Source organism: Sminthopsis crassicaudata, chromosome 2 (genome assembly GCF_048593235.1).
Source record: "Sminthopsis crassicaudata isolate SCR6 chromosome 2, ASM4859323v1, whole genome shotgun sequence".
NCBI classification, from domain to species: Eukaryota; Metazoa; Chordata; class Mammalia; order Dasyuromorphia; family Dasyuridae; genus Sminthopsis; species Sminthopsis crassicaudata.
The window spans coordinates 266,035,000-266,055,423 of record NC_133618.1 but is presented as its reverse complement, the minus strand read 5'-3'; positions in this window follow the sequence as shown (position 1 = coordinate 266,055,423).

Sequence of the window (20,424 nt, the reverse complement as noted above, 5' to 3'; positions counted from 1 at the left end):
ATCCTAAAGTAAAATTACACTGAGTTTCAGAAATACTTATTTGTGCTTAGAAGAATACCACATAAGAATAAAATTTTCTTTTCTTTTAACTCTGATGGAAATGAACACTCATGATAAAATTTGATCCATCATAGAAAAATAGTGTGAGTTTTTAATTAGCTATTCCAGAGAAACTGGTTCCTGTCAGTGGCTGGGCTGTGTTTTTATTAGCATCTCTTGAAACAGCTTTAGTTCATAAAGTGAGTGAACCTGCTTCTATTCAATTTGTCTTGATCATATAGAGAATTAGTTCAATCCAATCAGTGTTTATGAAAATTTGGCTGAGAAAAGCAATGTAGCATAGTGGAAAAGAGAGCTGAACTTGGGATCAGTAGAGAATTGGGTTCAAACCCTGTCTCTTGACACTTATTTTGCGTCATTTTGGATGTCTATTAATCTCTCCTTGAGTTTCAGCTTTCTTATCTGCAAAACAGAATGGGGGAAAAAGTGAATTCCAGATATTGTGGGTAGGCTATGTAAAGGCAAAGAAATGAGAAGTGAAATTCTATCATTAAGTAACATCAAATCATCAAGGTTGACTGCATATAGGATCTAACAACGAAGGAAATAAGGAAGGAATGGTTTAAGAGGTAAGAAAACCATGTGAATGCAATGTCATGGAATTCAAAAAAGGAAAGAGTTATCAAGATGTAGATGATTATTGACATTATGTCCTCTGATAAGGAGAATGAAGACTGAGAGGTAGCCAATGGATTTTATATTTGGGAATGGGAGAAAACTATTTTAGTGAAATAACTAGGAAACAAAGAGTCTAATGAGGAAATGGAGGTTCACTAGAAGAGTGAGGGTGATGGAAAGAGAGAGGGAATGCTACCTTCAGGGAATAGTAAGAACAAGGAATAACTTTATGATAAAGGAAGGGAAGGATTCAGATTGACTGAAGAAAAAAAATTTCACGTGGAAGAAACAAATGAACAAAAGTCTCTATCACTGCCATTGGGAACACAGCTGATATGTCATTTGTTGGGTTTGGTGAGGAGACTGGCATGACTAGCATAAGATGAGTTATCCTTGAGAGTGGTGGGAGGTGAGGATGGACCAGTTGGTGATAAATCTGAAAACCATTTCCGAATCATTCAGAATCTGGAGATGTTCTGATTGGTAATAGAAAAACATGATAACATTTTGAGTGGAGAGCAATATGGAAAAAACAGTGTTGAAAAACTGATATCTCAGTAAAGAAGCAACTTGGTATGGAAGATAAAAAAATGATCTTTAGAGCCAAGAAAGCTTGAACTGAATTCTACATCTATCTGATCTTACTGGATGTGCAATCCTGGTTAAGTCACTAAACCCTACAATGCTTTAGATAACTGTGGCTATAGTTGTATAGGGGCTGCTCACCTGCATTGGCAGGAATTTTCTCACCAGAAAGCTGCCTAAAGAATTGAAATCCCAGATTTAGTCCCTAATAGCTCTTAATGTAACAATGAAATACAGAATGAACTGGAGTAGGATAGATTAGAGGAAAGGAGATTAACTATGAAGAAGCCAGAGGAGGCCAAAAAAAAACTAACTAGAATCTGCAATGAAGACATGTAAGAGATCATTTACTCTCCAAAGACTAGAGAAAAGAGCTACAATTCCATCATCTTTGGATATTTCAGATGAATTCAGAATTCATAGAACTAAAGAGGGCATATCTCTTTTTCTTAATTAATTTTCTTAGGGAGGAGTTATTTTCCTAAAATGGTCACTTAGATTCACTCATTATCATTACTAGAAGTAGGAGTTATACCTCCACATGAACCATGGGTCCAAAATCAAGGTTAACAATCAGTCCCCAAAATCAGATAGTGAATATTTTCAGTGATTCCATGCTAAAATATTTTATTTGTAAGCATGTTGGTTCTGGGGGTATTGAACTCAAAAGAATCTAAAATTTGAATTGAGGTCGATAAACATTTGTTACTTACCTTCTTTGTTCAAGGACCATGTGAGACACTGAAGATAATAATAATTTTTTTTAGAGTCTTATAGCTGAATGGAGTGCCCAAGATAGAATTTACTTAGATTTTCAGCAAAATTTAATAAAACATATCTTTACAAGGAAGATGGAGATAAGTGGGTTCAATAATGGTAGTTAAGGTAGTTAAGAATAATTGAATGAGGGTCTGAGAAAGGATCCAATATTAAGCTGGAGAAGTTCTCTAGTAGAATTTCATACTGCTCAAACTTTTTATTGGTGACTTAAATGAGAGCACACCTTAAATACTCTCCAAATGTTCACATAATACAACTCTTGGAGGAACACTTAATGTGTCAGATGATGAGATAAAAATCCAAAAATGAGGCAATAGACAAGAACAAAAAACATATTCAGTTGTAGTAAAATACTATTTGATAGGAAAATATGTATATATTGCTATCTATCTATACCAATTATTTATCTATGCCATCTATCTACCTATTAATGTATAGAATTATATGTTTTATAGAAATGCTTCAGATAATGGAATCTAAGTAGTACAGTAGATAGATTTCTGGGCCTATAGTCAGAAAGATTCATTTTTATGAGTTTCAAACTGACCTCAGACATTTATTAGCTATGTGACTCTGGACAAGTCACATAAACCTGTTTGTCTCAGTTTCTTCATCTATTAAATGAGCAAATGGCAAAGGAGAATGGAAATGGCAAACCACTCAAATATCTTTGCTAAAAAAATCCCAAATGTGGTCATGAAGAGTTAACTACAACTGAAAAATGATTGAAAAATGCTACATATGTGTGTATAGGTAGATGTATCTATTATTATCTATCTAGTCTTATACCTACATTTGAAAAAAAAAGCCCTAGAAAATATAGAAGTTGCTAGACAATATATCATATGAAAAAAATCCTGGGGAATTTTAATGTCCTGTTCACTTAATAAGAGTTAATAATATGACTTAGCAGCTTCTTAAGTCCATGCTAAGTATGTCCAAATAGAGAGAGGTTCTCTACCATAGCCAAATATATTGGGTTCAATCCTATTTTAGAAAAGACTTTCATGATTTCAAACATGTTCAGAAAAAAGTGGCCTGAATAATGAGGGGCAGCTAAAACTAGATCATATGGTTGGCTGAAGGTATGGGAATATTGATTTAGAGAAGGCTTGGGAGGATGGTAATAAAGATGGCATGATATCTGTCCTCAAATATTTGAATGACTATCATGGAGAAGGGGAATTAAATTTGCTCTGATTGGTTCAGAAGGTATAACTAGGAGAAATGAATAAAAAGAAGGTGGGCAAATATGTTTAGGATGGGAGAAGGAAACAAAAGAAAAAGAAAGAAATTTAATATGATAATTTTATCATTTATTTAAAAGGAATAGCAAGTTGTACAAAAGATATTTTCAGTTTCATGTGCAATCATATTTTTATTATTTATTTTATTTATTTATTGTTAAAACAATACATGCTTGTTTTATTCCACAAAGTAAAAATAAAATATGTAAACATTGAAAAAAGAAAAAAAAAAAAACATCCTAACAAGAAAATTCATTCAAAAGTACAAGGGGTTGCCTTGGAAGGTGATGGCTTTCCTTCTCTTGAGTAAGCATATAATATTCATTAATGATCAGATAATATATATTTGGAGTAGATTCATTTGCCATGTTTTAATGATTTCCTCTAGTGATTTGCTGAAGAAGTAGGAGTGGAGGTGGTCTATGGGAGGAATTCTCAGAGTCAAAATAAACAAAGCAGAAGGTCAAGGAAACAAGAGGCACAAAAATGGAGCAGAGCACATTACGGAAATAGCTCACCAGAATACCAGATTGGGTAGTGAGGGAAGTGAGACCTGAGAATGACAGATAGCCTGGGAGAGAAGGAAGGAACTGAATGACTAATGATTATGAAGAACAGGCATAGGAGGAGTAAGAAAGTTGAAAAGTTTTAAGAACAGAAGATTGTAATAAAAAAAAAAAAAAGGAGATTTCAGAGTTCAGAATTTTGGAGGTCACTCAGTTTTAAGTGATGGTGAGGGATAAAATATGATAGCTTTGATTAGCAACTTAAGTAGCATGGACATAGAGGTCATAAAAGCTGAGGAGTGCAAAGGATTTGAATTAATTAACTCTGGTCTATGCTTCAAAAGTCAGGAGGCATCGCTTTGTATACTTAATTTATTTTGAAGGATAGAGAGAACCTGTTTTAGTGTCTTTTATGTGACAAAGAGAAAAAGGAAGTAAAAAAGTGAATCTTAGGAAAAGAAAAACTTTTAAGTAAGTGAAATTTCTTTCAGGGACATATATGTAGAAATTCTATTGATAGGAATTTATTTTTCAAAGTGCTTTATTAATTAGGCTCACTAGTTACATAAAGTTTTGCTAAACCATGAGCACAAGGAGACCACAGGTTGCATGCAATAGATTCTGGATCTTTCACATTTATTCTTACTTATGATAATATGGTTTTCATAAGGAGATAATTATAATCTTTTTATCATCTTCTAAACCATGTGGTAGCAATTGTTGCAATTAGCACTATAGCAATTCAATTGAAACACAATAATACTCAGGCTTTCAAAAATCACCTCAAAGAAGTGATTTCAAGTTTTTTTTTTTTTATCAAAGTTAGATATAGAGTCATTTAAAGGTATTTGGTAGATAAGGGGGGGTACTCATTTAACTGATAGCTGCTTTGTCACAGCAATCTCTGTGACATCTCTGCTCATCTGAGGCTGTACTTTGTTCTGTTAAAATATCACAGGATCCTTGGATGTAATCTTGGAAAGGAACTTAGAAAAGATCTAATCCACCTTTCTCAGGTAAAACATGAAGCAAGATAGGTCCAGAGAGGTGACTTGACTTACTGAAATCATAAGATTAAAAGAAGAAGAAGAAATTGAGATAGTGAGAGTGATCTAGTTAGGGAAAAATGGAGTGTTGTAGCATATTGTTAATTTTTCTTTTCAATAACAATAAAAATAACAGATCAGGGTTTATAGAATACTTTAACATTTACAAAATGACTTCAATACACTGTGAGATAGGTAATGCAAATTGTCTCACCCCCATTTTATAGATGAGTAAATTCAGTCGAGGAGAAATTAAATGAATTTCTTAACGATACACAGTTCCCAAGTGATAGAACATATGCTTATCAATATACTCTAATCTGAAAGATTCCATTTGTGAACTTATTGTTTACATTTGTAGAAAACAATTTAACTATGAAATTTCATTTGTAGATTGAATTGAGATTGTTTCAAGATTTGTTATTATATCCATGATTTGTCATGGAAAGTACATAATAATTTTCTCCATATAATGGCTTCAAAGTAATTTTCATTGAGTTTTTAAACAGATACAACAAAATATTTTGTTTACCCACTTATCTCAACTTAACACCAAATTATCAAGTAGGGATTAACTTTACTGGAAGGAATAACCTTATGTAGACAGTCATGTGGCACAGATGAAAGGTATCCTTAACTGAAATTGTTTAATACACTAAAGGTACAACTTCATGAATAAGTCAGCAGCAGTTAGAACTGATGGAGCTCTATTTGAGTTTAATGTGCAAACAAACTGTAGAAAGGAGAAAAATCCGCCCTTAGCAACAGATCTTGGCAAAGACAGTGATAGGAGCCCCAGCCACAGGACTATATTTTAAATCATAGAATCTTAGAGTTAGAAAGGCCTTCATATTTTCCTAATTCAAACTCCTCCATAATATTTAATTGCCATCTATGACATGTTAGCAAATAGTCAGCCAGCTTCTGCTGGAAGAATTCTAACTTACTACTTTCTGAGTCAGCCCATACCATAGAAACATACTGTAGATCAGTAGTGCCAAACTTAAATAGAAACAAGAACTATGAAACCATATAACAGGATCTTTACAAGTTGCTATTGACTTAGAAAACCAAATATTTTTTTTTTTTTTTTTTTAATTTTTTATTTTATTTTATAATTATAACATTTTTTGATAGTACATATGCATGGGTAATTTTTTACAACATTATCCCTTACACTTACTTCTATTCAGATTTTTTCTCTTCCTCCCCCAACCCCCTCCCCCAGATGGCAAGCAGTCTTATATATGTTAAATATATTACAGTATAATTTAGATACAATATATGTGTGTAGAACCGAATTTTTTGTTGCACAGGAAGAATTGGATTCAGAAGGTAAAAATAACAGTTTACATTCATTTCCCAGTGTTCCTTTTCTGGATGTAGCTGGTTCTGTCCATCATTAATCAATTGGAATTGGATTAGCTCTTCTCTATGTTGAAGAAATCCACTTCCATCAGCATACATCCTCGTACAGTATCATTGTTGAAGTGTATAATGATCTTCTGGTTCTGCTCGTTTCACTCAGCATCAGTTGATGTAAGTCTCTCCAAACCTCTCTGTATTTCTCCCGTTGGTCATTTCTTATAGAACAATAATATTCCATAACATTCATATACCATAGTTTACCCAACCATTCTCCAATTGATGGACATCCATTCATCTTCCAGCTTCTAGCCACTATGAAAAGGGCTGCCACAAACATTTTGGCACATACAGGACCCTTTCCCTTCTCTAGTAGTTCCTTGGGGTATAAGCCCAGTAGTAGTATGGCTGGGTCAAAGGGTATGCACATTTTGATAACTTTTTGGGCATAATTCCAGATTGCTCTCCAGAATGGTTGGATTCTTTCACAACTCCACCAACAATGCATCAGTGTCCCAGTTTTCCCACAGCCCCTCCAACATTCATCGTTATTTGTTCCTGTCATCTTAGCCAATCTGACAGGTGTGTAATGATACCTCAGAGTTGTCTTAATTTGCATTTCTCTGATCAATAGTGATTTGGAACACTCTTTCATATGAGTGGAAATAGTTTTAATTTCATCATCTGAAAATTGTCTGTTCATATCCTTTGACCATTTATCAATTGGAGAATGGCTTGATTTCTTATAAATTAAAGTCAATTCTCTGTATATTTTGGAGATGAGGCCTTTATCAGAACCTTTAACTGTAAAAATTTTTTCCCAATTTGTTACTTCCCTTCTAATCTTGTTTGCATTAGTTTTGTTTGTGCAGAAACTTTTTAATTTGGTGTAATCAAAATGTTCTATTTTGTGATCAATAATGGTCTCTAGTTCTCCCTTGGACACAAACTCCTTCCTCCTCCACAAGTCTGAGAGGTAAACCATCCCCTGTTCCTCCAATTTATTTATGATTTCGTTCTTTATGCCTAAATCTTGGACCCATTTTGATCTAATCTTAGTATGTGGTGTTAAATGTGGGTCCATGCCTAGTTTCTGCCATACTAATTTCCAGTTTTCCCAGCAGTTTTTGTCAAATAATGAATTCTTATCCCAAAATTTGGGATCTTTGGGTTTGTCAAAGATTAGATTGCTATTTTTATTCACTATCTTGTCCTGTGAACCTAACCTATGCCACTGATCAACTAGTCTATTTCTTAGCCAATACCAAATGGTTTTGGTGACTGTTGCTTTATAATATAGCTTTAAATCAGGTACACTTAGACCACCTTCCTCTGACTTTTTTTTCATTAGTTCCCTTGCAATTCTCGACCTTTTATTCTTCCATATGAATTTTGTTGTTATTTTTTCTAGGTCATTAAAATAGTTTCTTGGGAGTCTGATTGGTATAGCACTAAATAAATAGATTAGTTTGGGGAGTATTGTCATCTTTATTATATTCGCTCGGCCTATCCAAGAACATTGAATGTCTTTCCAATTATTTAAATCTGACTTTATTTTTGTGGCAAGTGTTTTATAATTTTGCTCATATAATTCCTGACTCTCCTTTGGTAGATATATTCCCAAATATTTGATACTATCGACTGTTATTTTGAATGGAATTTCTCTTTGTATCTCTTGCTGTTGGATTGTGTTATTAATGTATAAAAATGCTGAGGATTTATGTGGATTTATTTTGTATCCTGCGACTTTGCTAAAATTCTGAATTATTTCTAATAGCTTTTTAGCAGAGTCTTTGGGGTTCTCTAAGTATACCATCATGTCATCTGCGAAAAGTGACAATTTGATTTCTTCATTTCCTACTCTAATTCCTTGGATCTCTTTCTCGGCTCTTATTGCCAAGGCTAGAGTTTCTAGTACTATATTGAATAGTAATGGTGATAGTGGGCAACCTTGTTTCACTCCTGATCTTACAGGGAAAGGTTCTAGTTTATCACCATTACATATGATGTTTACTGAAGGTTTTAAATATATGCTCCTTATTATTTTAAGGAATAGTCCATTTATTCCTATACTCTCAAGCGTTTTTAGTAGGAATGGATGTTGGATTTTATCAAATGCCTTTTCTGCATCTATTGAGATGATCATATGGTTTTTATTAATTTGATTATTAATATGGTCAATTATACTAATAGTTTTCCTAATATTAAACCAGCCCTGCATTCCTGGTATAAAGCCCACTTGGTCATAGTGTATTATCCTGGGGATGATTTTCTGAAGTCTATTTGCTAATATCTTATTTAAGATTTTAGCATCAATATTCATTAAGGAAATTGGTCTATAGTTTTCTTTCTCAGTTTTCGATCTACCTGGTTTAGGTATCAGTACCATGTCTGTGTCATAGAAGGAATTTGGTAGGACTCCTTCAATCCCTATTTTTTCAAATAGTTTACATAGCATTGGAGTTAGTTGTTCTTTAAATGTTTGGTAGAATTCACCTGTAAATCCATCTGGTCCTGGGGATTTTTTCTTAGGAAGTTGGTTAATAGCTTGGTCTATTTCTTTTTCTGAGATGGGACTATTTAAACTACTTACTTCTTCCTCTGTTAATCTGGGCAAGCTATATTTTTGAAGGTATTCTTCCATTTCATTTAAGTTATCGAATTTATCGGCATAAAGTTGAGCAAAGTAGCTCCTAACTATTGTTCTAATTTCCTCTTCATTAGTGGTGAGTTCACCCTTTTCATTTTCAAGACTATCAATTTGCTTTTTCTCTTTCCTTTTTTTAATCAGGTTTACTAAGGGTTTGTCTATTTTGTTGGTTTTTTCATAAAACCAACTCTTAGTTTTATTAATTAATTCAATAGTTTTTTTACTTTCAATTTTATTAATCTCACCTTTTATTTTTTGAATTTCAAGTTTTGTGTTTGTCTGGGGGTTTTTAATTTGTTCCTTTTCTAGCAATTTTAGTTGTAAACCCAATTCGTTGGCCCTCTCTTTCTCTATTTTATGCAGGTAGGCCTGTAGAGATATAAAACTTCCCCTAATTACTGCTTTGGCTGTATCCCACACATTTTGGTATGATGTCTCATTATTGTCATTTTCTTGGGTGAAGTTATTAATTATGTCTATGATTTGCTGTTTTACCCAGTCATTCTTTAGTATAAGATTATTTAGTTTCCAATTATTTTTTGGTCTATTTTCCCCTGGCTTTTTATTAAATGTTATTTTGATTGCATTATGGTCTGAAAAGGATGCATTTACTATTTCTGCCTTACTGCATTTGATTTTGAGATTTTTATGCCCTAGTATATGATCAATTTTTGTATAGGTTCCATGAACTGCTGAGAAGAAAGTATATTCCTTTCTGTCTCCATTTAGCTTTCGCCAAAGATCTATCATATCAAACTTTTCTAGTATTCTATTTACCTCTTTGACTTCTTTCTTATTTATTTTGTGGTTTGATTTATCTAATTCTGAGAGTGCAAGGTTGAGATCTCCCGCTATTATAGTTTTGCTATCTATTTCCTCTTGCAGCTCTCTTAATTTCTCTTTTAAGAATTTAGATGCTGCACCACTTGGTGCATACATGTTTAATATTGATACTGCTTCATTATTGATGCTTCCCTTTAGCAGGATATAATGCCCTTCCTTATCTCTTTTAATTAGATCAATTTTTGTTTTTGCTTGATCTGAGATGAGGATGGCTACTCCTGCTTTTTTGGTTTTGCCTGAAGCATAATAGATTCTGCTCCACCCTTTTACTTTTAGTTTGAATGTCTCATCCTGTTTCAGGTGTGTTTCCTGTAAACAACATATAGTAGGAGAAAACCAAATATTAACATTATCTGTTCTATTTTTATTTTTTTGTTAAATACATGCAATTACATATTCATCTGACTTGGAGTATACTTAGAGCGTTGTTCTGAGCCTATCTATGAGTTTGAAACTCCATTGTAAATCATAGGTAGGGTGGAGATGGAGAGGATTGAAATGAGGAGGAAGGGATTAAGAGGCCTATCAATTCATAGAAATGGATTGCAGAATATTATGTATGAGCAGAAGTATATTGGGAAATGTTTTGCAACTGATTGTCTGGGGTGGGGAGAATGCAAGGGATACTTGTAGATTTTAATCTGCATTATTAACATTTTTTCATCAATTAAGTCTAGAAATCAACAAAATAATATAGTACCTAGAAGGAGTAAGCACTGCATATATATATATATATATATATATATATATATACACACACACATACATACATACATACATACATACATAGGCTATTAATCTATAATGTTTGCTTATTTTTGAGGTATAAATGTTCTCACCTAAAGTGTAACAATTGGCTATTAGGATCTGCAGGCTTCAGCATAGCCATAACATGAAGAATAGCTAGAAGACCTGCCTGGTTGAACCATAGAGTAAAACAGTTTATAATTACCCAAGAAGGGAAGATTGAGAGTTGATGATGAAGGGCTTTAAATGCCAAATAGAAGAATTTGTATATAACTCTCGAAGAAATAGGGAGCCACTGAAATTTACTGAGCAGAGGAGGGACATAGTCAGGCTTGTATTTTAGGAATATCATTTTGGCAACTGTACTGATAATTAATTTTTAAAAGAAGCAACCAGAGGCAAAGACAATTCACTATGCTAAATATCACCTGCTTCTTCCACTAACTCTCATATGGTATGGTTTGAAATTTATTTATTACCCTGAATTCCTTTTAACCTGTCAGTATTCCATCATCTAAAACGTGATACCCTAAACAGATCAGATAGATATGTTCTTACCAGCAGACTACATGATAACTATGCTTTTGTTGCTACATTGTCTTTGTGTTTTTACATCATCTAGATGACATTAATTTTTTGGTAAATAATATCATATAAAAGATGTAGATGGTAACACTGAGTGACCAAGAGGATCCCTCTAAGAGTAGAGAGAATAAATACAAGAGAGTGACTTCAACTTGATAGGAGGACATATAAAAATAGCAAGTATTTGATTTTTGAGATTTTTAGGAAGAATAAACTTCTTTATCAGAAGAAGTAGTAGCATGATGTAGTAGATAAAGGACTAGGCTTGGAGTTAGGAGGACTGGGTTTAAGTCCTGTTTGTGACACATATTAGCAATTGACTTTAGGCAAATCATTTGGCTCTATAGGCCACCCTTTTTCATCTATAAAATGAAAGGGCTAAGCTCAGTGATCTCTAAGGTTCCTTCTAGCTCCAAATATACAATTTCATGACCCTCTAAAATTATTAGTGAATGGGAAATCTGCATATGGGAAGAGGCAGAGTGACTAGAGACTAAATTACCAATATTAACTGGACTATGGATAAAGCAAGGAAGTTCCAGAAAAAAAACAAACATGTATTTCTGATAAATCAGAAATATACTGACCACACTATGCCTTTAACTATGTAGATCACAACAAAATGTGGCAAGTCCTCAAAGAGAATGGAGCCAGATCATCTTATTTGTCTCTGAAGGAACTTATATATATGCCAAGAAACAATAATTAGAAATGAACATGGAATAACTTATTTATTTAAGATTGGAAAAGGAGTATGACAAGGCTGTTCATTATTTCCTTATTTAATTTATATGCAGAGTATGCCATGCAAAATGCCATCTTGGATCAATTAAAAGTCAGAATTAAGATTGCTGAGAGAAATATCAAGAACCTCAAATATACAGATGATACCACTCTGATAGTAGAAAATGAAGAGGAATTAAGAAGCCTCTTGATGAGAGTGAAAGAAGAAACTGTAAAATCTGGCTTGAAGCATAACATTAAAAAAACTACAAACAAACAAAAAAATACTCAAGATCTTGATAACAAGTCTCATAACTTCCTGGCAAATGAGAGAGAAAAAAATGGAAGCAGTGTTAGATTTTTATATTCTTGGGCTCAAAGATTACTGCAGACAGCAGCTGCAGTCATGAAATTTAAAAAAAAAACAAAAAAACAAAAAACAAAACAAAACAAAAAAACAACTTTTGCTCCTTAAAAGGAAAGCTATGGAAAATATGAACAGCAAACTAAAAAGAAGAGACATCATGTTGCCAACAAAAGTCCATGTAGTCAAACTTGTTTTTTTCTAGTAGCACAATATATGACAAGGAAAGCTGACCAATGCAGAACCAATGTTTTTGAATTCTGGTCCTGAAGAAGACTTTTGAGAGGCCATTGGATAGTAAGAAGACCACATTAGTTAGTACTTAGTTAGTAAGTTATTAGTTAAGTTTTTAGTAAGTTATTAGTAAGTTATTAGTAAGTTATTAGTTAGTAAGAAATTAATTCATTCTATTCACTGGTAGATGAAATCCCGAATCTGAACATTAGAAACCTTGGCTATACAATGAGACAATAGTACTCATTGGAATAGATTTTGATGTTGGGAAGAAATGAAAGCAAAAGGAAAGGGGAATAGCAAAGGATAAGATAACTAGATAATGTCATAGAAATAACAAACATGAACTTGAACAGACTCAGAGAGATATTGGAGCAAAGAAAAGCTTTCTATGTTATGGTCCATGAAGTCATGAAGCATTGGACATGACTGAGTGAATGGCAACAAATATATCATTCCAAGCTTTCCTTCTCAGTATGTCTTTGCTCCCCTCTCCTTATTTTCTGCACTTAGATAGATGTTTAATTGGTTGGTTAACAATATTTAGCTTGAGATAAAAAGTTATAAAAGCATCAAATATTTGTACATACGAATTCTGACAAAAGCATCCTTTAGGCAAAGGATAAGAAAAAAAAAAGCATTTAAGAAATAATCAACCTAGTGCATCTGCATGTAGTTCTGTTTAGGAATGAAGAAATAAAGAAACAAATCTTCATTTCTTGAATTTGAAGATCTTTGGGTGAAAAATACCATGGAAAGCATGGTTTCATGATTCCAGAGTCTAAAATTAGATTAGTAGCAATAAAAGTTGATCTTTCTTTTATAAGGGAGGATAAATTAAATAGTTAAAATACTCATAATAATGTATGGAAGATTTGTATAAATCTGAATGAGGCTTTATATTAGTCTACCTCTCTCTGTGGACTTCCCACCCTGGAATATTATACACCAGGATTCTTTAGTTATTGGCGAATTCTTCTTGAGACCTACATTTTGTAAAGGAGTTTAGACTAGCCATCATCTATTCCTTTCTTAATTCTGTTTGTGAACTACAAAACTCCAAAACCATATGTTAGCTATTGTTTTTCTCTTTTTTCTATTTGCCTTTACAATTTTTAAACATTTATTAAAAAAAAACTTTAAGTTAAAAATTCTACCTCTTCCCATTGTTTCTGTACTAACCAAGAAGGCAAATAATATGATATCAATTATACATATGAAGTGATGCAAAACATATTTCAATGTTGCCATGTTGAGAAAAAAAACCCAAAGTAAGAAAATAAAGTTTGAAAAAATGTTTCAATATGCATTCAGATTCCATCAGTTTTTTCTACAGAAGTGGCTAACATTTATCATGAGTCCTTTGGAATTGTGTTGGTTCATCTTGCTTCTCATTTCTTAGAGCATGATTGTATTCCATAATATACCACAACTTGCTCAATCATTCCTCAATTAATGACTATCCCCTTAATTTCCAATAGATCCTTTCCCTCTTTCTTTGATCTTTTTGGGATGTAGATCTAGTAGAGAAATTGCTGGGTAAAAAGATGTGTACTGTTTCTATGTCTTTAGACAGAATGCTAAATTATTTTCCATAATAGTTATATTTGTTAATAATTTTGCCAGCACTCTCCCTATATTTCTGCTTCCTCTCCAGAATTTGTCTTTTCTTTTTCTCTCATGTTAGCCAATCTCATAGCTGAGAGGTAGAATCTCATTTTTTTCCATTTGCTTTTCTTTAATCTACTTAGAGCATTTTATATGCAACTATTAATAGTTTTTTGAAAACTGCTTGTTCATATCATCTGCCCATTTATGAAATGGGAAATTGTTCTTTTTTGGCTCCATTCCCTAAAAATTTGAGAAATGAGGCCTTTTTTTCAGAGAAAATCACTGTAAAATTATTTACCAATTTTCTACTTTCCTTTTAATTTTGGCTGTTTTAGTTTCAGTTGTGCAAAACCTTTTAAGTTTCATATAACAAAAATTATCCATTTTATCTCCTGTGATCCTCTCTCTTGTTTGGTCATTAACTCTTTCAGGTAAACTTTTCTATGCTTCCCTAATTTACTTCTGAAATCACCCTTTATGTCTAAATCACATTCACACTTTAATGTTGCTATAAATTTATGTGTTGTCTCTTTCAAATTCCAAGTTTTAACAGCAATTTTTGTCAAATATTGATTTTTTTTACCCTCAATCTTGAATCTTTCAGTTTATAAAACACTAGAATATGATGCTAATTTACTATTATGTACTTTATCTATTCCATTCATCTACTATTCTATAACCTAGCCAATAACTGATTGACTTTGATTATTATTTTATAATATGGTTTGAAATTTTATACTGCTAGATCTCCTTCCCTCATTTTTTTCATTGACTTGATTTTCTTTATTTTTATTCTTCCAGATGAATTTTGTTATTATTTTTTTCTAGCTCTATAAAATAACCTGTTAATTTGATTAATGTAGCACTAGATAAGTAAATTAATGTTGATGAAATTGTCATTTTTATATTGGTGCAGTCTATCTATGAGCAATGAACCTTTTTTCAAGTGTTTAGATCTCTGTTTTTATGATGTGCTTTGTAATTTTGTTCACATAGCTCTTAAGTGTGTTTTGGGGGGTAGATTTCAGAATGTTCCATTTTAAATGGAATTTCTCATTTTTTCTCTTCCTACATAGTTTTATTGATAATATGTAGAAGTACTGTTGATTTTAGTAGATGTTTATATCTTACAACTTTGCTAATGTTAATAGTTTCAACTAATTTCCATTTGATTCTCTAGGAGTCTCTAAGTATATCATATCATCTGCAAAGAGGGATAATTTTGTTTCTTCATTGCCAGTTTTTATTGCTTCATTTTTTTCTTTTGTCTTTTTTTTTTTTTTTTTTTTTTTTTTTTTTTACTAGTGTTAGAATAGCTAATACACAGTTGAGCAATAGTGGTGATCATAGAAATCCTTATCCCATCCCTGATCTTATTGGGAAGTCCTCCAGTTTATCGCAAATACAAATAAGGCTTGCTCTTGGTTTCCAATAGATATTACTTAATTTAAGAAAGGTTCCATTTATTCTTATGCTTTTTAGTGTTTTTAATAAAAAAGAAGTGTTGTACAAGCCATTGTAAGCTCCCTAAGAAAAAAACTCCTGGACCAGATGAATTTGTGAGTGAATTCCATGAAACATTTAAAGAACAATTAATTCTAATAAACTATTTGAGAAAATAAGCAAAGAAGTATTCCATTGCTTAGATATGGTGCTAGTACTTAAACAAAGCAGAGCCAACACAGAGAAAGAAAATAATTATAAGCCAATTACCCCATTGAATATTGATGCAAAAACTTAAAGTATTAGCAAAGAAAAATAGGTGCTATAGTTTGGTGCATCTGTTGAGGATAGTTTTATTGTTTTTGTTATCAATATGATCAATTATGCCAACAATTTTCCTAATATTGAACCATCCCTGCCTTCTTGGTATAAATCCCACCTAGTGATAGTGTAAGAATATTGATGAAAAAAAAAACTAAATAAAATATTAGCAAGGAAATCACAACAATATATCATAAACACCCCAAGTGATCACTCAGGGCTCATAATCACTTATAAGTATAAATGGTCTTCTCTATCTTGGAACCATGGCCTGGAATTGATTATAGGCAATAGAGCTGCCAAAAATCTGGCCCTGTGCCCAGTGGTAACACAGGGATCTTCTATAATATCTTTCTCACCAATAATGAGATTCCCTTGTAGTCTCTGGTTTTGAAAGTTCCTGAAGCTGTTGCTGCTGTTGTCATCTCCAAGGTTCATCTCCAAGGTTCATTAATAGTGAAGGTAAGGGTTTTTTTTTTTTTTTTTTTTTTTTTTACATTTTATATTGACATCTTTTTATTCTAGATTCCATTTGGTGGAGGGACCCAAGCCAACTAGCTGTCATTCCCCTACTGGTTCTGCTCCTGGCTTCTGAATTTCACACTATACTGTGTCCATCCACCCACCTCCACTCCCTAATGGCTTTCTTCATAAGTTATTTTACATCAATAAAATGTAGGTTCCTTGAAAGCAGTGGCTATCCTTTTCCAAATATTTATATCCCCAATATTTAGCACAATGTCTGGCACATAGCAAGTGTTTAATACATATTTTCTTCTTCCTTTTTTTTTTTAAATCACTTGTATTATGTAATTGTAACAGAGTATAACTATGTATTAGAGACTGCCAGCAAAGATAGAAATATTCATATGATATTAATTAGAATATATTATAATTCTTTTGCTCACACATTATATCCCTGAACATTTTTAAATGGCTCACGGTGCAAGGAGTTCATTATATTGAACTTATGTGATCATCAGACAAGGAGCCTCTGAAAATCCCATGTCTGAATTATATGTGATAACCTGTAAGACCAGTCTATACACTGAACTAGTCCTTTTTTTAAAAAAAAATTCAAACAAGTTGTGATACCCTTTGAAATAGAGTAATGAAAATTCATCTCATAAATACGTATCAAGCTGGTCTCTGAATTTCCATTCTCTTCATGGACACAGTGACATATGTGACTGATTCACAGATGTGCCCCTTGACATATACCATGATATCAATGATTACCTTAGACTAGATTTTGAGGATCCTTTAGGAAGCCAAACTGAATAAAAATAGAAACAAAGAGTTATAAGCATATGTGCTCTTATTTTGATAGCATTTTTTATAGGGGTTGAGAGATTTTGAAAATGGAAGAGACAGATTTCCTTACATGCCTTTACTTTGGCTGAGCCAAGGGAATGCTCATTCCAATACAATAGCTTCACACAGTCTCCAGACAGGTGGAAAGCATTGTTCTCTACCATCTAGATAGAATTTAGTGGTTAAAGGACACTGAATTTTAACTAAGTAGGTCAATCTCAAGTCATGATGTTTACTATGTTGGTAGTCACTAGAATTCTAGTGCAATGACAGATTGCTTTCTAGAGAAGTGAAGAGTTTTTGTGTACATGTGCTACAGAAAACAGTATGATATGTTTCTACTTTATTCTTTACCCCCCACATGAAAAGTTCTTAGCCCCTAGCTTTGCCTCAGGCCAAAGCCATGGAGAGGTAGCCTAAAGCTCCTCATGAATCCTTTTGGGCTTTCTGGTCAGAGTTTTTTTCAGGTGTAAAACCATACAGAACAAATGTTTTACTTTTCATGTCTACAGCTTGAAGGCTAGGGGCAAAGATGCATCACTGCAAGAAAAAAAAAGAAAGAAAGAAGAGAAACAAAAAAAAGAAATTTCAAATTATTCTCATAAAGCTATGCTTCATCTCTTCCCATTTGTGTATGCGGCAAATGCTAAATATTACATTGCCTAGCAGGAAGTCAAATATGAGTGCCCAGTGTGTTTTAAATAAAATAAGAGGCATGTTCATTTAGAGAACATGAGTGATAATTTGACATGAAAATCTGGGGGCAAAGAAATGATCTTGGGAGCCTCTGGGCAAACCTAGAGATTTGGCACATGGGTAGTCAGCAACCAGTGTTTCCTTGATTACCAATGGGAGGTGCATTGCCTTTTTCCTCCTGTCTTTATTCATTTTTCAACAGCCTGCCACATGCAATATGCCAAACCTCATACAACAGCAGCCCCATACACATACACACAGAGACACAGACACACACACATTGAGACACACACCCACACACACACAGACACTCTGGAGCTAAGATTCTTCAGCAGACTCAGCATTGACAGAGAATAAAAATTGCCATCTGTACTGATCCAGGATTAATTCAATCATGTTTGGGGTTATTTGTTTGGTTTTGGAATGTAAAGAGCTCTGTTTGATTGTAGGAACTTTTCACACAATTATATCATTTTCAAAACCAAGATGCTCCTGATCCCTAACTGCTTTGGGCATTTAGGAACAGTAGCTGAATAGCAACCATGTCACTCAAAAATGCATTTTTAACCAAATGCATATTAGAATCCCTCTATCAAGTCACTCACCTGTCTGCATTTGATGAAGACTGCTGCTATTGAAATCAGAGGTGAGACAAAGTTCATAGGTTTAGATGCCGTTGGCAAATCAATCACTTTTCAAAAGTTTAGGGGATTAAAATTACAGAGGACATTTTTGGACAAGTTCAAACAGTGATATTCGGGAAGTAATGAGTGGCAGCTTGGTGATTTACAAAATGATATCTGAATGAAGGCTTCCTAAAATTATGTTGTTAACACCTCCCTAGATTCCATACCATTGATGACTTTCAACATCATATTACCTGACTTGATTATGAGAAATGAACTATTCTTTTTCACTTTAACAATTTCTTTAGCATACAATTTTAATAAATTCACATACTGACTTTATGGCACCATTAAGTTGATGACAAAATCCTTGTACATCTACAGATACTCACAGACAAATACATGATAAAATGGTACATAGTGATCAACAAGTTTGTCATTGTGCAGCTATTTTCAGTTAAATCCACAAATTGAAAGTTTTCAAATGCAACATAGAATGATAGTCACATTTATTCAGCTCTGATAAATTTCACCTTACTTCTAATAAATGAAAAATGTATCATGATAAGTATAGGCTATGTTCATAGCATAAATCTGCAGGTAAGTAGAGGGAGCTGATATAGAATAACCCATATATCTTATAACTGATTTTTGTGTCTAGATATGAACCTTGTTCCTTAATTTCCTTGCAAGTAGGGATTGTTTCATTTCTTATTTTTGTATTACTGGTACTTGACACATATCAAATAACAAACGCTTATTAATTTGTTGAATGAATTGAAACTTTACATTGTATGTAGAAGTTGAAAACATAAAGATGTTAAAATTTGGGGCAAGTTAATCTCTGTACCTGTTTTCTAAAAATGATAAAATAACATTTACCTTCCAAGATTGTTATGAGTATAAGATGAGATGATATGTGTAAAGAGCTTTATAAATACTAGCTTTGTTATTATAGTTATTTACAAAAAATATGCATATTGAAGGGTATCTTGTGGAAATGGGACTTAATATCTCTACTACCACCAATTTAATAAAAGCTTTATCATTCATTTATTTATTTATGGTACATGGAATTTATTTGTAAAGCTCAATACCTAATTTAATAAAAGCTTTATCATTCATTTATTTATTTATGGTACATGGAATTTATTTGTAAAGCTCAATACCTAACATAAAATATCAGTAATAATTCTATGATGATGTTATTTTATTCTTATTTTTTATTTTGATGAAGTTCTGATTTTTAAAAAAGTCCAAAGTCATTATCTTGCTAAGGACTTGCATTCTCTTGCATTTAATATTATGTGGACTAGTGTATACATTATTTTTTTGGTAATTATATAAGAGGATTGGGAATTTTTTGTCTTCTGTAAGCTTACTGAAAATGGCTTCTTTCACTATTTCCTTTAGAATCAGTAGTCAACACCTCAATTTTAAATTTAAATCTCTTAGCAAACTATATCTTCTTATTGTTTAGATATCTAATACATGACTTCCCTTTTATTGTTCTACAATGAAGTCAACTGATCCAGTGGAAGTGCTGTACAAATGACACCCCATTTTCCATCTCTGTGTTATTTGACTGGCTTTTCTCTGTTTCTGGAATGCATTCCCTTCTCTCTGTAGCTTTTTGTAATTCATGGTTTCCTTTGAGACTCAGTTCAAGCACTACCTTCTGAATGAAGTCTTTTGTGATGTCCTTAAATAATAGGATGTTTTCTCTTCAAAAACTACCTTGTGTTCATTCTGCATAGATTAGATATATACTTAGATGTATTTGTATTGTCTTGCTCACTAATATCCAAGTTCCTGAAGTGCAGAGACTGTTTTACTTTTCTCTTTGTACATGATGTCTCAAAAATATTAACGCAGTTTCAAGCTATTAAAGCTTAAAAGTTGTCTACTATTAAAACATAAAACTTATTTAGCCTACCAAATCTTAAAATTGCACCAGTACTTTTGGAATACCCTGTATCTCCAGAGTTTAGCACAGCACTTGGCATGTAATAAACACTTAAATGATTATAGATGGATTCTCCTTATTATTATTATTTATC